Source organism: Patella vulgata, chromosome 4 (assembly GCF_932274485.2).
Source record: "Patella vulgata chromosome 4, xgPatVulg1.2, whole genome shotgun sequence".
Classification (NCBI taxonomy): domain Eukaryota; kingdom Metazoa; phylum Mollusca; class Gastropoda; family Patellidae; genus Patella; species Patella vulgata.
The window spans coordinates 16,556,145-16,566,161 of NC_065882.2; the positions used below are offsets into that span (position 1 = coordinate 16,556,145).

Sequence of the window (10,017 nt, forward strand, 5' to 3'; positions counted from 1 at the left end):
CATTTAAATGACTAGTCCTTTGGTCCGGGGCTTTTTGATGTTAAAATAATGAACGATAGACCTTTTTAGACGCCCATATTGCGGTTGAATAATGCCGTTCTCATTTCGTGTCTCTCTAACAATCTGGTTAAAATACAGCTCCTATTTCGTTTCGTTTTTATATACTAACGTCCAAAAGAAAGTAAGTATGCACTGTGCATTTCGTGCTGCATCAACCAAAGTCGTTTTTCCATGGTATACGGTATTAGGGTAGAATGTCAATTTGTTTCACATTTTTATTTTGCTTAGAAATGTTGAGTTTGGACTCAAGAGACAAACTCAGTAATGCTTTATCAAATGTTTTTAATCTAAACAAAACTTAGTCATACTTTTAGTGTGTATACTTTCTTTTGGACGTCAGTATAGTTCAACATTTCGTTTTACTTGTCTTTACTACACTAGGATCTGGAAGAGTTGTTATATAACAGGCGTTCTACTTGATGTGCGGAATTAGCCAATGAAACGGCCTGTTACGGAGAGTTCTTGGCCTTTTTATGCACGGAACTGTGGGTAAAACACAAAAAACGTCAACGCTGATTGATTAATCATGTCCCACATCATAGGGTCAAAAGCCGCTCGTTTGACCCCTTACGTGAACTCCCACTATAACTTGTCAGATCTCTATGTAGTGTACACGTAGGCCATCGAAAGTATAAAAATAAACGAAACGACATACAGATCTGTAACTTAATCAGATTGTGTCTAATATTATAGAGTATAAAAGGAAGTATGTAAGTGGGCATTTTCGTTGCCTGGCAAACTGTATTTGAAAAAACAACTGTTAATTTACACAACGTAGGTTAAAAATGATTGAATGCATTGATGGATATGGTTTTGTTTTTGGAAATTTTTTTAACTTTGTCTTGTTATAAGATATTCTTACAGCTGATGCACGCGAACAGCCAGAAACATCGGTATATTCCGTGTGGAAACTGGAAAGTATTTATTAGTCATGCAATGTTTTCAACCTCTAACCTTAACCAAATGTAGTGTTACAATTATTATCCCTTGACATTTAAACAAATGCGTTACAGTTGTCATCCTCTGACGTTTAATTTCTATATTTGGTCGTATTAGATATTGAATTACAGTTCTACAGGAAGATTGTCAATATCTTATTGATGACAGCCATTGTTTTTTTCTTATTTTTTGGTTTATTTCCAGATCAGTTGGTGAAACTGAATAATTACGCCTTTAATAAACCTGCCAAACAATCGTCCACGGACAGAACGAGTGATTTCCTACCGGAAGTAGATGGTGATGCTAGTCTCGCAGTCGACGGAAGTTTAGACACTTGTTCAAGAACTGGTAAGAATTGATTATAAAGATGGTGTCGTGTTGACCTGAAGATAAATATGGTAGCACTTAATGTAGTTGTCTACATCTTTGAGTGATAGCGTGATTCTCTTGATTATTTTTGATAGAAAGACTACTGAATCATAAATCATTTAATGGTGAATAACAAGATACCATCCATGCTGTTCCATCTTTTCTCTGTGCTGCTTCAACTAATGCAGTTTAAAGATGCGAGCCCAGAGTTCATATGGTACCCGTAGACTTAAATGGGTTTCAGTTGCAAATTAAACTCGACAATGTGCGAAAGATTCCTAATTCTTCCACCTATGATCTTAGAATTCAAAGAGATCTTTGGCGTATTTATCTACAGGACCAGAGGCACGTGAACATTGGAAACTCATGTTTCGCAATATGGTGGACATTCTGGTCGTAAATTGAGAGTTCAAAACATAAATTTTGAGCGAGTGAAGTATATTATTTCGATCTTACATATCAACTATAAAACCGTCTAGCCGTTGACCGTAGTACCAGTAACGTTATGGTAATATACAGACAGTTTATACAATACCCTGGTGACTTCTTTCATCTCATTTGTACAGACTGAAAGTTTGCCATGTTTTCTGATTCTATCCTTTGAATGTGTTAGATAATGGCATATTTCTTTAAAATGCCGAGTCAACAATCAGCAGATTATGGACCTAGCTGCTTCAAACTTTGATTATATCTCTTTTGGGCTATCCGAAAGCCCCATTTCATTCATTTCTTTTGGGCTATCAATTTTAAGTAATTTCCAAAAAAAGGAGGGTACTTCACTGGTTTGTTTTTCGACGGAAGTTTGTTGGTGGAAAAATAATTTCTCTGTAAACTTCACCGGTGAAAGTAATAGCGTGATAGACACCATCAACAAGTGTCGGCTAAAAAATTGTTTAAATGGTGGGCCCCACGGCCATATTCTCTAACAAATCGGATGTCATCTATTAAACAAAAAAATCTCGAATATTCAAACTGTAATTCAATTTAATTCTACATTTCAGATGGCCAGCCGTCCCCAACTTGGAGAGTGGATTTTGGTAGATTAATGCCCGTTGGCAGCATTAGATTATATCTAAGTAATTTTACATGTAAGAGTATTAGATCATTCTATTTGCGAACAAGCCAACTTGTTTTCTCTTATTTCATTCCTGCTAGTCTCGCACAAGTCCATTAATGGCCTATCGATATATTGCATAACGATCAGCCTGGTTCAACGACACTAATAAAACAGTAATGGACACGGAATCCATAGACTTATCCTTTCCTATTATGGGCATTAGACAGACAATTGGAATGGTAATAGAGGCTAGATTTAGCAACAGAATTGTACATGGGGTGTTAGATGGCTGATTATTGTGTCAGAGAATAAATAAGGAAACCTGTCTGACTTTGTTAATCCCCACCAGCTGGGCCTCGATCATCTGATTGTGGAATAGTGTTTATCGTATTTTTGTCGGGATTAACCTTTCTGACGTCATGTACTTGCTACTGTAAACATGTTTATATATACCTTTTCGATCTGAAAAGCATCTTTTAATCATTATGAAATTTGCTCCAACCCCCACCTCCACCAATTTCAATTCTTTAGTGCTCATTCCCGGTTGTACGTGACAAGGAGTAGGATCGCCTGTCCAACCTCGTGGGTTTTCTCCGGGTCGTCGGGTTTCCTCCCACTGCTAAAGATCCCTACGCGCAAGCGAATTATTGAAATAAAATTGAAATTTGCTCCAACCCCCACCTCCACCAATTTCAATTCTTTAGTGCTCATTCCCGGTTGTACGTGACAAGGAGTAGGATCGCCTGTCCAACCTCGTGGGTTTTCTCCGGGTCGTCGGGTTTCCTCCCACTGCTAAAGATCCCTACGCGCAAGCGAATTATTGAAATTATATTGAACCCTATGTTAGTCCTGAAATGACCTGGTTTGTGTCGAGTGAACGTTAAACCCCACCTCTCTCTCTCTCTCTCTCTCTCTCTCTCTCCCTCTCCCTATTACTAGCCCAATTGTCAGCCTTGTGAACTTGTTAAATAAAGAACATTATTTATTTTCAGATGATGATAATATAGATATATTTGTCGGAATGAGTAAGAAGATAACAGAAAACAGATTATGTATACGTCATCAACATCAATCTAGAACACCTATACCTGATATAAGATTAAAGTGTATGTCAGAATTAAGTGGGAGGTAAGTCAACCCTACTAAGTGGTGCATTACAATATTCTATGGCGGGTTGGATGACTGAATGGTCTAAGGCGTGTAATTTAGATCGTAAGGTCTGTCTTTGAGTCAAGTGACATGGCTTCGATTTTCAGCTTGTACGTGACAAGGAGTAGGGTCACCTGCTCAACCCCATGGGTTTTTTTTTCGGGTCCTCCGGTTTCTTCCCACTGCTAAAGACCGTGGACGTTAAACCCCTTTTCTCACTCTCACATAATGTTCTGTGTCTGCAGTCAACATCAACAGCTAATGTTAATTTGCTAGGAACGGGTTCCGAAAATCAACAAAGGCTAATTATGTGTCATTTTGGGACTAAATAATGCTTTTTCATTAAATTAAATCACAATGAGCGAGTTGGTACAAGTAGATCCATAGAACGAAACACTATAACAGTTACATAAAGTCAGTTCGTCATCTCAAAAATTAAGAAGCAACGGGATAAATCAGTACCCAGACTGCTAACGTACCTGGTATGATTTTTCTCGCTTCTCAAGCGACAGGTACCGAGCTAAACTGGGCACCTTATTCAACCGCGACACTGGTCTTCCCTAGTATTCTGAGTATAGTTATCCTGAATTGATAATTGTTTATTGATAAGTCAATTTGTTGTGTAAGGAGTGTAATCCAATGGGGAATTGCTAGTCTATAATGATAATAATGAATCTAGACTAACAGACGGCGCCAGTATCGATGAGATGATTTTGAGGCACGTATTGTAAACTAACATAATGTTAAAATCTAAATTTCTCTTTATTAACCTACACCAAAAGCAGAACATAATGTAAATATCAAATTGTCTTCACCACGCGTTTCATAAACAGGCGTTACAACTTTTCGACAAAACCAAATAACGGTAATTAATTTCAGGACCGTAACATTACGAAATTCGTTAGACACCACCGGATTGTTCTAAACGTAGTTGGACTCGTTTTAGCGACGGAGACAAGGTGGCTAAGTGAGTAAGACGCTGGAGGTCGCGGGTTCGATCCCGGTGTTGGCCGAGAAAGTTTATTGGGATTTTCCGGCGTGGTTTCCCCTTGTCAGTGGTGCAGGACGGAGGGCCTGACACGGACAGCTGTTTAGTCGTTCGGATGGTACGAAAAACTGAGGCCCCGTGTACACATTGGCGTGCACGTACAAGATCCCTTGGCAGTTGGAATTAGATATATGAGTAGGCTGGACACTACCAGGTTGTTCTAAACGTACGTCTTCATTATCCCGGTCGGAGCAGAACAGTAGGACGTTATACCCCATTTCATTTTATTTTGTTCTAAACGTAGCTGGACTTGTCTTACTGACATATCGAAGATCTCAAATACATTCATTTTGAATAATATCGAAACAAAAGGTATCTATTTGTGGCGCAATATAATTTATCGAGTTTTATAGTCATGATTAGAGCATGATTTTTCTGTAGCTAAATTAGTACTGCAGGGAGATATTTTTGTCTTTGACATATTGGCAATGTTCTGAAGTGGTTGGTTAATAATAGTTGAGAGATTTTTCTTGTCCTTTTTGACTTGTTAGTTATCTATAAAAATGTTACGTAATTAGCAAGAGATATTGATTCCAGGAGTCAGTTAGTGACGGGTGGGTGTTGTTGTAATATAAAACTTGTTTGGGTGGTATTTAGAAGTCATTATAGAAACGTCCTCCGTTCCTAATACCTGTAAAATAACCTTTACATAAAAAAAATTGTAAAACAGCACATTTATGAGAAAAGTGTCACGGTCGTGTGCTTTATCCTTTATCATGAGATGGTGGAATGGGGTGGGCATTCAAAGCGCGCGATAATGATATAGAGAGCACATTTATGTGAAAAGTATCACGGGCATGTGCTTTATCTTTTATCATCAGATGGTGGGAATGGATGGGCATTCAAAGCGCGAGATAATGATATAGACATAATAATGTGATATCACAATTAATGTTTTGTATTAACGGATTTGAATCACATTGTGATTCTATTAATTCATATTAAAAATTGACGTCAAACGGATTGTTGGATTTCTGTCTTTGAAGAGAACAGTGTGTATGTATGCCTACATAATTTAGAGACGATGATGGCATCATGCATTGTCTACTGTCCAATGTTCTAAACAGGAACCTGGCCAATCCCCTCCTGCAAAAAAACATGGGCCCGTCCCTCAATGGTGAAGCAAACTTAAATTGTATCGATAAAAAAAAGTTAAACCCCATTATCTTTTAAGAAGGTCAAAATAGTGATCGAACAGAGTCTATGGTTTAAACTATATCTATTTGCAAAGTTTACAATTCTTATAGCTGAATTACAGTATATAGAATACGAAAACAAGAGTCTATAATATTAGTGCTTCCAAAGATCAAGAAGGAAGTCGGCTTGTTTACTAAATTTAGCATATTTTTTTCGGCTTACTCTGTCAGAGAGGAACACAAAATCTCTCATATCACAACATTTATCTATACACGCAGGTGGATATGTCATTCCGTAAAACAGATCAATATATAAAATCCCATGAAATCAGCAATTTTATTTTTGGAAATGAAATAGGTTTTACGTCCTGCACCAAACGGGTTATATTGAAGATCTCGAAATCAAGAGAGTCTAGTTAGTTTAGGTCACATATTATATTGTTTGTTTGAATGGACGTACAGGGAATACAACTTTAATATACCGTGTATTCGGGTCACTAACACGAACAACAGCATAAGATAAATTATTTCACATATAGGAGAAAACACTGCCTTATAAATTGATTGGAAGATCTTTAATTGGCTGATATCTCTTTGTTTTATGTCAGGCGATTCCCTTGATACGGTTATCTCGATGGTGTTACGTATGTTTTATGAGTTCTTGTCAAACCAAATAGACCACAAACACGCAATGACCTTTTTTACAATCAGACCGTGCTTACGATATCGTTATTGAAATAGTTGTATTCCGTTTAAAAGCTAGAAAATCCAATGTCCGGTGTATAAATCCCGAGACAAATTTCCATGATCTCCACCCTCCAAATTAAGCATCTGAGGTGTGCAGTACAATACGAGTTATAGGACTTTGGAGAGCGAGCCAATGAACGATAGTAATATGCATGCACTCCGTACAATCTCAGTCATTTGGGGTCTAAGATATGCCATATTTTATTCTGCGGTCTTCATACAATTAACCTACTTCTTGGCAATTGCACACTGGGGACAGAACTCGAATACAGACCTTATGATACAGAGTTCTGACGTTAGACCAATGGGTCACCAACCCTACCCCCTCCACCCGCATATCATGGATTCTCAGCAATATGGCCTTCCAGTGTACCAGAGAAGTAGGGTCAGTTGTTTGAGAAGATACTTCACTACACCACTGATAAAGGGAAGTCACTCTGAAAAATCCAGACGAATTTCTTCGGCCAATCCCGGGATTGAACTCTGGATTAGAGAGCCAGTGCCTCACTCGCCGAGCAACCATCGCCCATATAACCTACAATCGGAATAGGATAATTTCACTTATAACATTTTTGATTACCGATATGTATTATCTTGTTATTTTGTTTCAGGTATATGGGAATAATATTAAATATTAACGGAACTATAGATGAAACTAAAGTACTGGTATTATGTGAAGTGATGGTGTTTGGTCGCTAGTCATAAAATACAACAGTCGTATTAATCATATTTCATTAACATAAAACAAGTTGTGAACCCCCGTACTAAATGGTAGTGAGTAACACACGGGTGTCTTTTGGTTTTTTACATAGTAGCATACTCTGACTCATGAACAGCACTCTTCACATCACGCATACTAACCGTAACAATGTTTCAAGATTGAAAATGTCTTTAGTGCAGTGATAAATATACTAAAAATTGGATATTATATTATTTTCAACCGACTAAATGGGATGAATGGTCATAAGAGCGTTTTACGTTTTAGACGTACTCCGCCTCGTGAATGACATCCTTCATCTTGTCAAGGTATGCTAGAAATAACAAAGTTCCAATTGCGAATATGGCTTTAATGGAGTAGTCATTAAAATTGGATATTGCCTTGTTTTCAACGACTTGAAATTATAAGTTGAAATGTCTTCTCATCAATTCCGGATTTAGTAATCAGCATCGTGAACGCCATGTCTCGCCGCTCTTACTAACAATAACAAATTTCAAGTGTAAAAATCAACGACTAGGAATGACACCACTTTTGAATGTAGACTCCAGCGTCTACTAATATTTAAGATAGTGATTGTGCGGTGAGAAGAAATTATTTCTGGTGAGAATCTCAACTTATATTAATATGAATATCCCTCAAAGACGTTACCTGAACATTTTTATCATTGCATTTGGTGTTTTAGTGATTTGTATATTTATGGACTTGGCTGCCTTTCGTAACGGAAAGCCAGACAATCGGCTAATGTCGTCATTGTAATATTATGAGGAAAGTCAGACAACCGGCTATGGTCGTCATTGTGTGAGGATAGCCAGTCAACCGGTTGATGTCGTCATTGTAATATTAGTTTTATAAACTTGTAATGGGGTGTAACGTCTCATTAACAAAATAGTACAGACATTTTGAGACTAACATTATATTTCAATGATTACGATGCCAACTACCAAAGTTCCTCTGCGTGTTTCATCAACTCAATCTTTGACACAGAGAGTGGAGTTTTGAATCTAATTACATTAAATGCGGTGTTCCCGATAAAAATTAAAATATGTAATCATATGCTGTTGACTTTTATCGGCACCATTTTTAGAATTGGGATTGATCATAGAAATTGGACTGAAACGGTCTGTGTCTGTTATTTGTGGGGTTGTTCCTTGATGGTATGCCTGCAAGGGCCTTAGATATCTTTTACCCTTTTCCCTGTTTTGTTTTGAGGACAATGTCCAGACTGATCATTATAGGCACTAGCACTGTATCTATATCCATGACACTGACGTGAATTATTGTTTTCTATCTTTGGTTTGGTGTCGTTTCTTATGCTAATCGCAGTCTGGATTACCGAGACATGTCTTGGTGAGGTAGACTGTGTCAACCAGGGTGACGTATTATGACGTAACGTTTTGCCGACCACAGTTTGGGTGACCAAGAGGTCAGTTAGCAAAGTAAAGTAGACTTGGTGAGGTAGACTATGTCAATCAGCTTGACATTGACGTAACGTAACGTAACTTCCCATTCTACTCATAGAGTGTTACTAATATTTGTATCTCGTCAATTTCTCAGGCAACCTCTAAGTTAGCTGGTTATTATTTTGTTGATAGCTTGTCTATTAGAATCGGTGTAGCCAGCAAACAATAGTAACTGACTTTAAGACGTTGCCTGTGATTTTATCATGTTTTGTCACTTGTCATTTATATCAACAACATACATTCTATGTAAACAGTTTCTTATAAAAAATAAAGTTTCTATTTTAACCTGGCCTTTTACTCGATATTTTATTTACCGAAGATAATTGTGGAGCAACTCATCGAACATGGTTAGTTATATGGCGTGAACCGCATATAAAGAGAATCTGGTTAACTGTGGCCACGGTCGCCATTTTGTCACTCAATATACGAGTTTAATGGACTAATGAGTTTCGATGAAAACCAGCGAAATATAGTTCTGTAAAAGATATATAGGGTCAAATGCGGGAATAAGGCAAGAATCTGTAATTGTATAGTACATGATTTGAATAACATGACTGCGTAAGACGTTTGCTTGCTAACCTGGACGTCCCGTGTTCGATCCCGGTGTTATCCCGGAAAATTCATCTGGATTTTCCGGCATGGTTCCCTCTTGTCATTTGTGTATGACAGAGAGCCTGGCAAGTGAAACGTATAGTTGTTCGGATAGGACGAAAAACCGAGTTCCCGTGTACACATTGCTATGCACATAAAAGAACCCTTGGCAGTAGGAATTCGATTTACAAAGGTCTCTTAAATTAAAGATAAATGTTTTTCTTTATGAAAAGGCAAGATTTTGTTATACTAAACGAAAGTGTGCAATATATTGTTTAAGGTTAATGAAAACCACACATATCGATGTGATGTCCCAGTAAATGTTGTCACTTTGATGATATAAAGTGTCTGTAGATAAAGCTTGATAAAAAGATGAAGGAGCTCGGTGAATGGTACTAAGGTCGCGCAAAAATCGCACACTGTATGAAGACAGGAAGGCAAATCGAAAAATCTATTTAGACAAGAGTGTCAATTGAGACATAATAGGTGATCCCAGCTTTTATCTGTAGCTGTTACCGCGACTGGTCAAGAAAGTGACGAAATTGAGATTTTCGTTTGCATGATAACACGCATATTCCTGAGGCAATAGCCCGAGAAATCCCTCTCTGGACATTGCTGGATTGGCTTCTGATACTTGAGCTTTTGAGGGAGTGTGTCTATTCTCCCCGTTCAATCAAATCTATCCCAAGTACAGCAGCATGACATCCCTTCGTTTAATCTGGGATCTTCCCTAAAACTTTGGA

General features: G+C 37.7%; 1 long non-coding RNA gene across 1 annotated transcript; it reads left to right on the forward strand.

The window, feature by feature from the left end:
• Positions 1–925: 925 nt before the first annotated feature.
• Positions 926–8,973, forward strand: LOC130012349 (uncharacterized). Its single transcript, XR_008787777.1, has 4 exons — positions 926–1,347; positions 2,370–2,456; positions 3,418–3,553; positions 7,117–8,973. It is a non-coding gene; the product is annotated as an uncharacterized LOC130012349 (long non-coding RNA).
• The last annotated feature ends 1,044 nt before the right edge of the window (positions 8,974–10,017 follow it).